Raw genomic sequence first — 16007 nt, 5'->3', positions numbered from 1 at the left:
CAGTATCACATACCCTAAATCTATCCACCCCTGAAAAGCCCCAGCTATGAGCACTTGAGCCTTCAGGGGGACATGTAGATACAAGCTATAACACCATGCTAAACCTACATGTCTCTTTACTGCATTTGATGTCTTTATGGCACCAGTGGAGTTGAAATGTTGTTTTCTCTTTCCAGAAAACCAGTCTCTTCTGGTTTTCTTATTTTACCTTTCTGGTCTCTACTTTCTTTCTACCCTTTGGAGCTCTGCTTTTCACCCCTCATCTTTGAATGTTAGAAAACACCAAGTGTATATCTGTTTTTAGATTATCCAAGTTGGTTTAAACACCCCTGTATGATGATGACTTCCAAATTTATATCTCCATATTCCTTCTCTCTCTGGTTTCAGACTGCATTGTCCAACTTGATACATGAGATATATGCAGTATAAGGTTGAACATTAGTCAGTAGGCCCCGTAAACCATATGTTACCCAAACAGAACTGTCCCTTTTTCAACTGTCCCTTCAACCACCTACCTGGTGCCACTTCCGTTTTCCCTGGTTCAGTATATGGTCACAAGACCAGCCAGTCAGCCAAGCTTCCCACTTAGAAATCTCCTTTTGTATTCCTTGTCCCCAAGTCTAGTTATGAGCAAGACTTCCCACTGTACCTGACTTCCAAATTTTATCTGAAATATGCCACTTGTCTCCTCTTTCTTCACCACTACTCCTAGTACAAGCCTCCTCACAGATCTTCTGACTTAAACTCTACCATGTAACTGTGATGGTGATGGGGAGGAGGGGCTCTGCCTAAGAATGTTTATTTAGTTTTTCAAATAAGTGTGTTTCTAAGGTATTTTAATTATCTTTCTTCTTCCTAAACACTATGTGGCCTGTATCACAATTCCAGAAAGAATGAGAATTTCCAGATTACAAAAAAATGAGCTTTTTTGCAGTTGAAGCGCAGGCTTTTTTTAATGCTCTCTGTTAAGAGATTAGAGCTGCTGTGGAGGGCTCAGACTTCAGGCTCCTTGTTTTGAGCTTGAAGTGACTGCTTGCTTAAACCTAGAGGAGATTGTTGTGTTTTTTTTGAATAAGGTTTTGCTTTGCAGTTCAGCCTGGCCTTGAACTCACTCTGTGCAGTCAGGCTGGTCTTGAGATCCTCCTGCTTCAGCCTCCCAAGTGCTGGGATTACTGGCATGCACTACCATGCCCAGCTACCTTAGGGGAGATTTGAAAACCCTTGTTGATTTAAAAATATTTATACAGATTTAACATATGTAGCAATATATATTAATTCTAATGAGGAAACTTGGCTTATTTCGGATTAAAGGCAGCAAAAACTCCAAAAAATTTGTATCTTCCTTATAAATTGTAGAAAGTGACTTTTAGTAGATTTGTGATTACCACCTATAACAGCATAATGATGGCTGTAAGGGAGAAGTCTTAGTTCCTTTAGTGTTTCTTGATCTCAAGAAGTTCTGGTTCTGCCACTTAGCTCCTGTGGTCTTTTCCAAATTCATTGAAGCTGTCTTTTTGCTTAATTAAAATAATTCTTTCTTTCAGAGTCTTGAGAGACTCTGTGTGATAATATACATTTGAAAGGGCTTTAAAAATAATGAAAGTGTCATGTTTATAAGTCAAAGTACCCCAGCTATTTAACTTCTACTTGCTTCTCAGTCCTTATGATAATGCCTCATCCCTGGAAATTCAGTAACTGTTCTGACTCTTAGGGTCAGAGACATTGTCTCTTGATTTTTGTTTTGTTTCAGTTTAGATTTAAGAACATAATATACATTCAGCACACATTTAGTCCAGGAGCTATGCGTGCTTACTACTGTGGAGCAAAAGAAATTCCAGATTGCACCTCACAGGTTCTACAGTCTAGCAGTGAAAGTGAGGTATATACTTGGCTGTATCTTCCTCCATTTGCATTTCAGTTAAGTTCAGAAAGAAAGCCTGGAGTTCAAGGAATTAAGGATGAGCCTAACTAGAGATTGTATGGTAAAGAAGTCTTTGAAGGCCTTGAGATGGCGAATTTATACAGCATTTTTCTCGGTGAGGCAAGAAGAGTAAGCCATTTTCTGGCTTCTTTTCTTTTTTGTGAGATAAGGCCCAACTTCAGCATGCACTGTACTTACCTTGTCAGATCCGGTTCCGGTATCCTCAGGAAGGTGCTTTTGCAGCCTGGCTAACAAGGAGAAGGACCTGCAATGGAACACATTTTTGCCTGCACTGGATCAGAATCACCTTCAGGATAGGCAGTGATTTTTTTTTTTTTTTTTTGTACCTTTCAGCTGTCCTTTGAGTTGTGTGTAGTTTTTTTTGGTACCGGGGATCGAACTTGGGTCCTTGCACTTGTGCAGCAGGTGGCAAAACCACTGAGCTAAAATCCCCGGCCTCTTGTGTGTAGTTTTTAATGGGTATTTGATTTATTTAGTTATTCTGTGCTTTGACTAATTTCAATGACAGAAAGTTTAACCAGAGTGCTTTCTTAATTTGACGTATCCAGACACAGCATACGTGTGTCTGTGCTTAGCGTATTTGGGATGTATTCATGATTTATCTGAGTTAAAGATAATGTACTAGTGACTTGGTGTTAATGACTCATCTTATGTGACTCTTCTCTTAAAATACCTTCATTTATGTGAGTATATTTTAACATTTTAGGTGACCATAGCTACCGTGCCTTTACGTGGTCCATTAATGGACACTTGCCCTATTTGCTTAGGTTTGTCCAGTTCAGAGAGAGTATAGTGGTGGGGGGTCACCTCCATGTAGTAATAGGGATATGAGAAGCTTGGGCTTCAGTAGTGATTGGGGCTTTGGCAAATCTGCTTAGCAGATTAAAAACTATATAATGTTTAAAGATAGGAATTGAAAAACCATAATCACTCAGACTTTCCTGTACTTTTTGCAAATAAACTTAATTGTGTTGAATGAAAGGAATAATGGAAGCTTACCTAATTTCATATCCTGGGGAAGAATTTAAATAAATAAAATGTACCTGTTAGAGTTTAGTGGATATTCCACTTTTATTTTTCACGTTTACTATTAAAAAATTCTTGAGTAATAAAACCTAATTGAAAGGATCTTCATAGTCAGAGAACAGAGCAACATATAAATAAATTAACATTTTAAAAAATGTTTTTAAGTTCCTTGAACATAGCTAGGGTTAACTTCACTTTCCTGATGAGTCTATGTTCTTTTGCCTTCAGGCCTTAAAAAGTGGGTGGTAGATGTGCTGGGCTGATCTACTACTGAGCAGTATAGTAGGTCAGAGAATGATGTGCTATGAATCAGAATAGTTGGAGAAGCTGCCTGTGAGAGTTGGAGAATGGCCTAGTTATTGAAACTCATTTTGGTTCTGTAAACATTTGAGGGTCTATGCTAGGCTAGAAACCGCTGAGCTTTGCCTTTACAATAATGAAATAGGTACTGTTCTAGCTTAGATGACCTTGGCATCAGAGGATAGATACCATTTTTTGGAAATAATGTTCTGTTGCTGGTGAGTTTTTGTATATGTCCATAATTTTCTATGTGCTTTATGTCCATTACTTTGGGGTTTTTTTAGCCCTCGTAACAACTCTTAACAGTTTTATTACCCTGTTATACATGTGAAGAGTCTGGGGCTCAGACATTATGGATGTTGTCCAAAGTCATAAAGCTAGATGATGGCAGATTCCTGGGATTTTTAATTCATATCTCTGTGTTTTTCCTCTGTAAAACACTGCTTCAAAAAGGTGAAGGGGCTGGGCTTGGTGGTCATGCCTGTAATCCCAACACTTGGGGCCCTGAGGCAGGAAGATCACCATGAATTCGACGGCATCTTGGACTGCTACATAGGGAGACCCTGTCTCATAAAACAACAACAACAAAAAAACAGCAACAAAAAAAAGTAAATTTAAGAGGCACTATTAGGAGCAGAGAAACAGATGTATAAGTGACCATAACAAGTGTTTTGGGCACTGAAGAGTTTGATGAAATGTTGGAGAGTAATGGAAGGCAACACTGGATCAGTGGGTGGGGCCAGACATAAATAGTCCTTACAGAAAACGACAGTAGTAGATGTTTGTGAGGTGAATAATATAATACTTCTGGTTTGGATTGTATTCCAAGACTATTAGAAGATGTCATATTCAAAATAGAAGTGTTGAAAAATCAAATTTGAGTATAAAAATTTTGTTCAGTTCATTTATCCACCCCGGTGGATAACTGAGAGTTGATTGCATTGGTTATATATGTGTAAGGTACTATAGCATCGTGATAGTGTATGAATGAACCTGTCTGCTTAAGTGTAGCTGATAATTATAACCTCAAGATGTTTGAGAAACAACTCTTTTTAATTCTAATTGTGAACAACAATCTTTTCTAGCAAAGAGTCAGAAATGGGACTGTTGATTTATATGTAGGTCATAATTTCATTTTACTTCCTGGCTATCATTAGTGTGAGCTAATTTTAATTTTTATCACACTAATAATTACACATGGATAAATGCTAGTAATGAAAAATAACAGTCTTCTGATTCATATCTCTTCCCTGCCTACCTCTCTTCTTGGCTGTTCATCAGTCTTAACCTTTTGATGAATTAGTTTTAGGACTTTATTGACTTCTCATTTTGGCAGATGAGGTTTTTTTAGCTTTCCTCTCATTTTCTCTTGGTAACTTAACTCAGCTTTGGCTAACCACTTAATCTTCCCAATATTACTATATCATAATAATTGGTTAACTCATTATGAATGTTTATGTTCTTTAAAATATGGCATTGTTGTCCCCAGAGGAGCCAAGTAGGGGATATATTTATATGTATTTCTTTTATTATTCAACTTTTATGGCCTTGTGATAAAAATTATCTAATTTCAGTGGTTAGTCTCTTTATTGTAATACCTTCATACATTTCAATATAATTCTATATAATTCGACCAGTTAGATAATGTTTATATGTTCTGAGTCTTTTCTTGCTGAAGACCTCTGTCTGGGAGTCCTTTGTCCTCTGATTGCTTTCTGGATTGGTTGCTCAGTGGGCTTGCTGCTCACCTGATTTCCTGAACCTTTCTCTTTCTACCATAATCAGTTTGGTAATTCCCATTGCCCTTTATTTCTACCAGATTGCTTGTTTTTGAATCTTGTGCCTGTCTTAGTTGAATTCCTTTTTCTTTTTCTTTTTCTTTTTTTTTTTTTTTGGTGTTAACAGTCTTTAGTATCTTCCTATGAAAGAATTTGAAACTCATGGATTTTAAGACTTTGCATCACTAAAAATGTCTGACTCTGCCTTCACTCTTAATCACTAGTTTGGCTGTGAATGGTTTTCTAAGTTGATTCCTTAAAAAATTTGAAGGCATTTTTTCCATTGTCTTCAGACTTCTAGAGTTGTTATGGAGAAACATAACAGTTTAGGGACCTGAGCCAGAGGCAGTTGAAACCTAGCTCTATCACTCAGTACTGGCATGACTTTAAGTGTATTATTTATTTTTTCTGTACTATAATTTTCTAATTTGTGAAATGAATTTATAAATAATACTTTCCTCATAGAGGATTTGTTGTAGATTATATAAAGGCTGAAAAAAATATAGTGTGTGTTTAAAAAAGTTTTATTACAGGGCGGGGGGTTTAGCTCAGTGGTACTGCTGCCTGTCTTGCAAGAGGAAGGTCCCGTTCAACCCTTGTATCCCCGCCAAAGTTTATTACAGTAAACACATATCGCCATTAATTCCCTTCACAATACCCTCTCCTTCATACACACTTATCTCATTGTTCTGTTTTGTTTTGTTTTTTGTTTTTTGTTTTTTGAGACAGTATCACTTTGTAGTTCAGACTGACCTTGAACTAACTGTGTAGCTCAGGCTGGCCTCAAGCTTGCGGCAATCCTCCTGCCTCAGCCATCCCATGCTGGGATGACAGATGTGTGTCACCATGCCTGGCTTTATATACCATCATTCTTTTTTTTTTTTTGGTACCAGGGATCGAACTCGGGTCCTTGCGCTTGCGAGGCAGGCGGCGGAACCACTGAGCTAAATTCCTGGCCCTTTCCCATCATTCTTGCCATTTTCTGAAGCAGTTTGGAAGTCCTCTTTTGTGTCTTTACAAGATGATGAAAAATATAATGAATGCTGCTGTTGAATGCCATCCAGCAGAAAGGCAGTCTCATAAAAATATTATGGTGGGTTTTCATCCACCTTATTCATTTGGCGCTGTGCAGCTTATGGATCTTTCTCTAAGTCAGAATGGCTGTGAAAAGTAAATGTTTTGAATCCATTGAGGACATTGAGGCAGACATGATAATGCAACTAGACATGAAGAGGACTTTCAGAACTGCTTCACAAAGTGGGAAGAGTGATGGGATATGTGTGTTCACAGCAAAGGAGGAATATTCTGAGGGGAACTAATGACTGAATTTTACTGTAAAAAATAAATTTAAATATTCACTTTATTTTTCAAGCACATTGCATAAGTAGTAAATGAGTTTCTGTACATAAAGGAGTTAATGTTTGGCACACTGTGAGGACTTTGTAAATTTGGTTATTCCAATTATGTTTGACTTTTTAGAAATTTAATTTGTACATTTCTACATCTGCACTTTTTTCTAGATATTCTGAAGCTTCATGGTGGGCCTTAGAGAGTATCTTTGTTTCACTTAGTGGAATTGGCCCATTTGGTGGAGACAATATTCTTCACTTCAAAACATTAAAAAAAATTTTTTTGACAAATATTCCCTACCTGCATCCTGGATTTTCTTTGTTTTCTCTAACTTATTAGTGAGATATTGAACCTTAGAATAACTGAGTTTTAGAAAATTCATTTAACCTTCTGAGAATGTTCCTCACTTTAGTTTTCAAGTCTTTCTATTAGTGAATTTAGGTTGGTGAGAGCCATGATGTTTTTCATGTCCAGCACCTCATTCGCATCCTCTGCCCCAGTTCTTACTTTGTTTTAAGTAAGTTTTCTGCTGTATGTATTAGATCTGCTTTTTTTTTTTTTTTTTAGGTTTCTTTTTTAGAGTTATATCTGAGTGTGTGTAAGGATGATTTTATTTAATCTTTTCCCATTTTTCAGAGGAGGCCTTTAAATGCTTAATGGTCCTTGAATATTCAGAATTGAAACACTATAAAGCTGTTTGGCATCTCTGTGTGTGGGTGGTTAGCTGGTGGGCCTGTAAATTGCTGAGAGTGATGAGGGAGGGAGAGAGAGAGAGAGAGAGAGAGAGAGAGAGAGAGAGACAGACAGACAGACAGACAGACAGGAAGAAAAGAGAAACAGCTTGCCCAAAATAAGGCCTCTACTGATTGACAGAACTGAACCCAGGAACACCCTCAGATTGTGTACTAGTTTAACCAGTATGCAATTTGGCTTCCTAGAACATCAGTCCTGTTTTTAGTCCTTGTCATTATCTTCATTTAGCCTGTTGTCACCAAGACTATTTTCTGTAGTTCACTTTGACCAAAGAATAAACCCTCGGTGCCTTATGTGGATGAAGGAGAATTGCCTGATCATATCCCTAATGGCTCTGTGGGTGTCTGGTGGTGTGGGTGTGGGTGGGTACTACAGGCTAAATTGTTCCATGGTTTGCTTTTCACCCAAAGCAATTGTTCCGTGGTTTGCTTTTCACCATCTGGTCTCAAGCTGCTCCTTCCACAATACCTGGAGCCTTGTGTTCCTGAGTTCAAGAATTCTTTTCCTCAGCATCTCTGTAGGACTTTGTTTGACCTTCTCCCATTCTTTTCCTTGTAAGTCTTAATATCTTCAGATATTGTGGTTCAGGGGTATGGTTTTTCATCTCATGTCACCCTTAGGGATAGCATTTGTGGTTTTTCTTATGTGCTGTATCTTGCTTTTAGGCAGTTTCTAAGAAAAACATTAGAATCATCTTCATTTTGACACTTTGGATTAAATGTCCTCTAAGTTTTTTTTTTAAGATTTGTAAATGTGTTCAATGTAAGTTTATTTCCCCTAAACACAAACAGTATTTAATGGAATTATATTTTATTAAGAAAATGAGTTTGTCAGAATAATGGCACTTTTCATTTTCTTCCTTTAGCAATTTGTTTTAACATTTTTTTCTCTGACAAATAATTGATCATGTCTGAAAGTAACTTAGATATATGAAAAAACATTATCTTCTGGGTGTAATTTTGCTGAAGAGAATGAGACTGGTATAGGCAGTAATTTTTTTGATAATAGCCTCCTAGGGAAAGCTGCTTCATGCTGCATCATGTCAAAATACCAGTGAAGGAGATGGTTACTAATGTCCTGTAAAAATAAAAATTTCCTCAACTGTATAATCTGTGTTTGTGATTAATAGGTGAACCCTTACGATTTCTTGAACCAGACTGCTTGGGTTTGAACTACACTTCCTGTGTAATTTGAGATGAGTTACTTTTTCTCTGTATGATATAGCTGCATTATTTGTAAGGGAGTGGTAACATCTGCCTCCTGAAGTGGCTGTGGTGGTGTAAAGATGTGATCCATAGGTAGTGGGTATGACAGCCCTGGATCAGAAGTGTTTGTTCTGCCTAAAAATTACTAGACTCGGTCATTCTTAGGTTTTTCACTCGTGCATTTCCTCCCACAGTGTAGCCTTGGCCTTTCTGCTGAGATCTGGCCTCTTGATTGCTAACCATGGGAAGGGAATGTGAGATGGGAGGCAGGTGAGGGGTTATACCTGCAGGATGGGAAGTGTCCCCTCTGGGAGGGAGGCTAAGCTCCTGCCTCTATCTCTCCATCCATCTACTCACCTGTCTGTCTGTCCACCTGTCTCTCTGTCTATCTATAGGGTCTTGCTATGTGGTTCAGGCTAGCCTTGAAGTCACTATGTAGCCCATGGTGTTCCTCCTCCCTCAGACTCCCTAGTGCTGGGATTACACGTGTGTGCCATCACGCACAGCTTCTGCCACTAAGTTCTACCATAGATCTGGGATTTTGGGACAGTGAGCACCACATGTGGGTTGGATCTTTTTATACAAGGAACTCTTGATGGCAGCTGTTTGTGCAGTTGCCTACTTCCACCCACGTCAAAAGAACCTGACCTGTGACCTGAGGTGTACACAAAGCTATCCATGGGCCTTATAGTAGTGAGGCTTTTAGGCCTCAAATGCAGAAATGGATCCTTTCATGTGGTAGGCATTGTATTTTACTAGGGGATTTTTGTCTAGAAGTCAAAACCATTTTCCTGGAATATAGTATAGGATAGAGTTAAGGAGGCACTGGAAGGGAGAATATGAAAATCTGTACTGTGCAACAGTTTGGTGTTTCTAATTGCGTCCTCCCACACAATTGACTCTGAGCTTCCAAAACAAATGGGCCTATGTGTTTTGCCCAAGATTATACTGGTGGCTGTTTTTATTGTACCTTCTGGCAACCTACATTTGGTTTTTCTTCCTCATTGTTGCTGTTTTAGGGAATTCTTACTGACTTGTTGTTTTTTCCACTTGGCCTAGTTAGATTTGGTCTACTAAACTACAGAGCAAATTGTCCTAAGGATCTTTCTTTATCCTGATATAATCTTCATATTCAAGTTCACTTCTACCCTTTTTTTTTCCTTCCTGTATACAATCCCTATGACAATGTGTAAAAGCAAAAATTAGTTTTGTCTATTTTAGATCTATTCTTTTAGTGCTTTCTTGAATTTTAGAATTTAAGAAAGTTTATTAATCAGTCTTAAAATAGAAAAAAACCACTTTGGACGCATCATCATTGTTAGTAGTGTCTAGTTAGTAAACTCCTTAATAGCAGAAATAAATATTTAATGGATTTGGTTATTTTATTTATTTTTCTTTTTGTGGTACTGGGGATTAAATCCAGGGTCTTTGTGCTGAGATATGTCCCTGGCACTTTTTAAATTGTATTTTTTGTTTTGAGACAAAGTTTTATGTTTTGTTTTGCATTTTGCTGAATTGCCCAGACAAGGCTCAAATTTGCCATCCTCTTGCCTCAGCCTCCAGAGTACTGGGATTACAATTGTATGTGCCACCATGTCCATCTTAATGGCTTTATTTATAAGACACTGTGAGTTGATGAGGAAAATGCTTTTTATTCATACAGAAAACAAAAGTGTAAGAATTGTGGTCTCTCCTTTCACTTGATGTTTTCACAATTTTAGATTGTATTTTTTCCCTTTCCAGAAAATTCACTATAGATGGCATGTTTTTTTTTTTTTTTTTTTGGTACTGGGGATCGAACTCGGGTCCTTGTGCTTGCACAGCAGGCCGCGAAACCACTGAGCCAAATCCCCGGCCCCATAGATGGCATTTTTGATTATTTAGGGAATTACTTAACACGAGTAAAGAACTCTTTGTCTCCTCAGTGTTAAATTTTTCTTTCCCTTAATTATGCTTAAGAAGACCTGATTATTTATTTTATTTTCAAGATTGAAATCATCTTAGGGGAGTCAGGATCTTTAATGTGAATTGGTGTTTTTCCTTAGTATTGAAATAACTTGTTTAAGAGATCAGCACCTTTTAAAGGAAAAAACATATTATTGTATTTTTATCAGCACTGTGCAATAGATATGTTAATGTATAGTAGATATATATGGATATGTAATATTAAATTTTAAGTCGGAACTGCTTTAAAAAATAAAAAATAGATGAAATTAATTTTAATGATATGTAATGTCATTTTGCTAGACTGATGATTCTTCCTTGGATTTTTTTTTTTCTGTGATGGTTACAAAATGGTCAATTTTCAAGGCTGGGATATTGCTTACTGGTAGACTGCTTGCCTCGCATTTGTAGGGCCCTGGGCTTGATCCTCAGCAGGAGGTATGAGGGGTGGGGAAGGTAGGGGTGAGTTATTTTCCATTTCTAGTGCTCCATTTATAGAATTGGTAGCTGATAGTGTATGAATAAGAGCCCCCATTCTCCTCTGTTAATCCCTTCCAATTCCCTCCATCTATCCAATCATCCATTTATCTATTATCAGTAGAAATTTATAGATTTCAATTTTTTCTTGAATGATTATCATACCTATTTTCTTATTTCCTCTCTTTTTTTTTTTTTTTTTTTTTTTTTGGTACAGGGGTTCAAACTTGGGACCTTGTGCCTGCAAGGCAGGCAGCAGAACCACTGAGCTAAATCCCCGGCCCTTTCCTCTTTTTTTTTTTTAACAAAAGAGAGCATGCTCTATATACTTTATTTTGCTTTTCAGTTAACATCTGGAAATCACTGCACATCAGTTCTTGTAAACCTTCCGTGTGTGAGAGAGAGAGAGAGAGAGAGAGAGAGACAGACAGACAGACAGACAGAGACAGACTGTGGATTGAATCCTGAGCTAAATTCCCAGACATTTGTTTATTTATTTATTTATTTATTTTTCCATAGTCAGTGATGGTTTAATAGGTAAACTAAACCCTATAAACTTGGACTCCTTTGTGGATAATACCATTAAGCAAGAATGTAGTAGGTGATTGGCCAAGGTATGGATCTGTCTAAATAAACTCAATAATAGAAATGTTTAAAGCTGTCTCATTTATTATTTAGGCTATTTAGGCAGTATACTTATATTGAAAATGGAAGTGAATTTTTCAGTTGCTTTTAAAAAAAGTAAATAGTAATTAATGAATTTACTGTTATACTCAAAATTGTCTATGTTTAAGGTGAGAATCTTTGCCAATAGAAAGGCACTGCTCCAAATTGTGAATGGTATTACGAAGAACTGCAATCTCTTTTTTTTTTTCTTCTTGAAGATGTTGAAGCTTCCTTCTGTAGATACTCTGTGGGGAAATAGTAGCATCTGGATATGGTTTTGACTTAATCTGAACTCTTGCTAGTTTGGCATCAAACTCCAGCTATAGTTTGATTATTTCATTTTGCTTTTCTTTTTCTTGAGTTATTAACTTTGCATTTAACTCTGAGATTTCCATCTCCTTTTTCTTTATTAGATCTTTGTGATTTTCTTCATTTGATTCAGCTTTTTTCTGTATATCTTGATAAAGTTTGCTTATTTCTATCTTATGTTCTTCCTCTTTGATTTTCATTTCATGTACAAGTTTGGCAATATTATTCTTCCCTTGTCATATCAGCATTTAGTTTTAGTTGTTCATTTTCATCTCTCAAATTGTGTTGATATTCAGTGGTCTGTTGTAGCCCTTTTATCATATCATGAAGAGCAGCACATTCTTTTTTAATTGAGGCTTCCTTTGTTTGCACTACTTTTAATAAAGAGGTACTCTTTTCCACCTGAATTTCCAGTATGTTATTTTTTCCACTGGTTTCTATCATTTTCTTTTCTATCTGTGAAAAATCCTTTGTAAGTTTGTCAATATTCACACTGCTAATCTTTTTTGTACATCCTTCGCTACTTTGATCCATGTTTGGATTGCTGTTGTTCCTGGTTCCTCAAAGTCTCCCCCGCCTCAATTGGCCATTTGTTTATTTTGTTTTTGTTTTTTGGGGGGGTTGTTTGGTTTTTTTTCGGTACCGGGGATCGAACTTGGGTCCTTGCACTTGCGCAGCAGGCAGTGAAACCACTGAGCTAAATCCCCGACCCATTTGTTTATTTTTTGAGACAGGGTTTTGCCAAGTCGTCCCAGCAAGTCTTAAACTTCATAATCCTCCTGCTTCAGCCTCCCAGGGCCTGGGGTTACAGGCATGAACTTGTCCAGCTCCTCTTTTTTCTTAAATAGTGCATATTGCTCCGTAGTGTGTATGCATGTATCATAGTTTATTCAACCAGTTTCTTACATTAGAATGTTTAGGAAGTTTCTTGTATTTTGCAGTTATAAATAATGCTGCAGTGAATAACTTGTGCACGTGTTGGAGGTTTATCTTCAAGGTAAATTCTTAAAAGTGAAGTTGCTACATTGAAATGTGAAGACATAGGTAGTTTTATTAGCTATTGGCAGATCCCCTTCCATAATCAATGAACCATTTTGCCTTTTCACCAGCAACATATGAGAATACCTTTTCTTCTCATGGCTTCATCAAAATATAATATCAAGCTTTAAAATGTTTGATAATCTGATAGAAGTGGCATGTCAGTATGGTGTTTTTTGTTTTTTTTTTTTTTTTGGTACCAGGGATGGAACTCAGGACCTTGTGCTTGTGAGGCAGGTACAGTGCCATTGAGCTAAATCGCTGGCCCAGTGTGGTTTTAATTAGGATTTCTCTTATGAATAAAATTGTACATCTTGTCAAATATTTATCAGCCTTTTTTTTCCTCTTATGGACTGCGCTGTCACATCTTTTATCCATTTTCATGTAGGAGTTTTGGTCACTTTATCTTTTCCAGATTTTATTTTAATTAATTACTTTATCAATTAATTTTGGTACTGAGAATTGAACCCAGGTCCTCCAGTATGCCAAGCATGCACTCTACCACTGAGTTGCATTCCCAGCCTCTAACTTCTTCACATTTTAAGTTCTTTGTTTATTGAGAATACTAGTTCTTCATCTTTGACATATATTGTAAACATTCTCTCCATTTGCATATAACCCATACACATTCTCTCTTATACTTTACATAATCCTTAGATTAGTTATAATACCTAGTACAATGTAAATGCTGTTAAATTGTTGTTATGTTATATCATGTAAGGAAAAATGACCACAAAAATGTATGTATTTGGTACAGATACACCCCCCCCTTCCCTTCCCAAGTAATTTTTCCCATGGGACATGATCCATTAATATATGTGTATAAAGTTATACAGTATAGGCTATCGATATGTATACCTGTTCCTAGTTTCATCACTTACCGTTCTACTGCTGGCCCTGGTCTAAGCTGCTGCCACCTCTTGGGGTTCACTCACTGACCTTGGTCATCAGCTTTTCTGACTTTCCTTTAACCTGTGCAGTTGGCAGAGTGATTGTTTTTAGGCATCCAGAAATCCTCTCACCAGTCCTCTGACTTGATTAGCTCTCCTTCAGCCTTTAGACCCCTTGTGACCTGTAGGCCCTTCCTAATCTCTGTGCCTCTGACTTCATCCTCTGCTCCTCTTTCTAAGGTATATCCTCCTGCCTGCTGACCTTCTTGAAACAACCCCAGCTCGCTTCTTCCTTGAGGCAGAGGCCTTAGTATTAGCTGCCTTCTTGCCTGGTTGGTGCCTTCTTATCACTTACATTTCATTTAAGGTGATTTTTTTCAGAAAGACCTTCCCCAGCCACCATGTTGTTACTTCTCCAGCTTTCTTGCCTGTTACCATTATATTTTTTGCCTGAAAAAAGAAATTTGGATTGTATCAATTTTCTGATAATGTTAAATAAGTCTGACACACAAGTTCAAGAATCACATGGTTTCTCTTATATGAGAAACACAAATGAAGAACAAAGTAGGAGATAAATAGGAAGTAGGGAGAAGTTCCAGTACTTCCCCAAACTACAAATTCCATTGTTTTAAAAATATCTCAATATATATGCTAATTGCTTTCATTTATACTACAGTACTAGTTTAATCTTAGTTCACTGAAAAGAAAGATTCATGTTATGATGTTTCATTTCTGTAAGAATCTTTTTGTTTTATATCTTATACTCTGAGTAACTTCTTTGAAGATAACAGTACATCATTAATAATTATGATAATTTTCTTATGAAATTTTATTTAATTTTTTCACAAAATAAAATGTATAAGATTAGCTGGGCACAGTTGGAACATGCCTGTAATCCCAGCTACTCAGGAGGCTGAGGCATCAGGAGGATCAGAAGTTCAAGGCCATACTAGGGAACCCTGTCTTAAAATAAGCCGGGGTGCCAACAAACTTGTAATCCTAGCACTCGGGAGGCTGAAGCAGGAGGATCACCACAAGCTTGAGGCCAGCTTGGGCTACATAGTGAGTTTAAAGCCAGCCTGAACTGCATAGTGAAGACTCTGTTTCTAAAAACCAAGATGATGATGATAATGATGTTGATGATGATGATGGTGAAAAATTACATAAAAAGAGCTGGGGATATAGCTCAGCATTAGCATGCTTGCCTACCATGTGCAAGACCCTGGCTTCAATCCCCAGCTTCACAAAAAGAAAAAGAAAAGAAAAGGATAATAAAAGAAAGGAAAGAACAAACCCACAAGAATCAAGTATTTCTAAATTGTTTATCTCTTGAAGTACAAACTCCTACTTGGACTTTTCTTTCTTGATCTTATGCTCTCATTTGAACATTTATGCTTTATATAGAGTTCCTTCCCTTGTTGAGATGCTGTGTTTCTACTGATTGGTCACTTAACATAAAGCTAAATAAATAAAATGTTATAAATGCCAAATGTTGACTGTGTGTTGTGTTTTAATCTTTATCAGTATCTTTGTATGCCTTTACAGAGTTCAGATGGGCTAGACTTGTCATTTGATACTTTGGTTTGTGTTTTCATATGCAGTGGTCCCAAGTTGAGTGGTACTGAGCCATACATATTCACACTCATGTAAGGTACCACTGAGGAAAACCCATCAAGTGATACAAGGCATGAATTCCTGATAAAGTCCAACTGTTCTCAGGGCAGAACTGTCTTTTATCATAGATTGGTGCACAGCATTTGTAATTCAGATGAGTGCTTGCTACCTTTCCACTTTGCTTCCTATCAAGTCTGCCCTTGGCTAAGCCAGTGTTAGTGGGCATGCTGGCTCCTGAAGACTGGGGACTCCGCAACTCCTGTTTGTGCAGATTAGCCAAAAATAAGAGGAAGGCTTGTTAGTAATTTAAAACAGTATTGCTCATTTACAACTGATTATTCTTCAGATATGAAGAAGCACTGTTGGCATGTCCTGAGAAACTCCAGGTAGGTGTGTTCCCTTTTATTACTGTATTTTGTAACTGTATTTATGGACTTTACAAACTTTAACCACCCTATTATAATTCAAGCATTATCTGTATTGACAAAGCTGATGAATTTATCATTTGTAATGATTAAGTAGTACTTTTTTTATGTTGCTGTGCCATTATTTGTTTGAACATTCAGTCTCAAGTGAGATTAATAGGATTGACAACTTGAATAATTTAAAATTTTTGTTGTATGTTTCCAGATTTCTTTTGAAAAGATTGGCAAAATGCACACCTTTTTTTTTCTTAAGTGTTCTGGAGTCTAGAAGTTTTGAATCTTATGAAATG

At 37.0% G+C, this 16007-nt stretch overlaps 1 protein-coding gene and 1 pseudogene across 8 annotated transcripts in view; one reads left to right on the top strand and one right to left on the bottom strand.

Annotated features, from left to right (window-relative positions):
* Tulp4 (TUB like protein 4) overlaps positions 1-16007 on the top strand; it is a 224590-nt gene that overhangs the window by 66738 nt on the left and 141845 nt on the right. The window lies entirely within an intron of this gene.
* Positions 11391-12284, bottom strand: LOC147824925 (coiled-coil domain-containing protein 152 pseudogene; annotated as a pseudogene).

Source organism: Heterocephalus glaber, unplaced genomic scaffold (genome assembly GCF_053883595.1).
Source record: "Heterocephalus glaber isolate CG9 unplaced genomic scaffold, H.glaber_assembly_v1.0 deba00001523, whole genome shotgun sequence".
Lineage (NCBI taxonomy): Eukaryota > Metazoa > Chordata > Mammalia > Rodentia > Bathyergidae > Heterocephalus > Heterocephalus glaber.
Note: the sequence above shows the minus strand (reverse complement) of the source record. Positions and strands in the feature narration are given on the sequence as shown.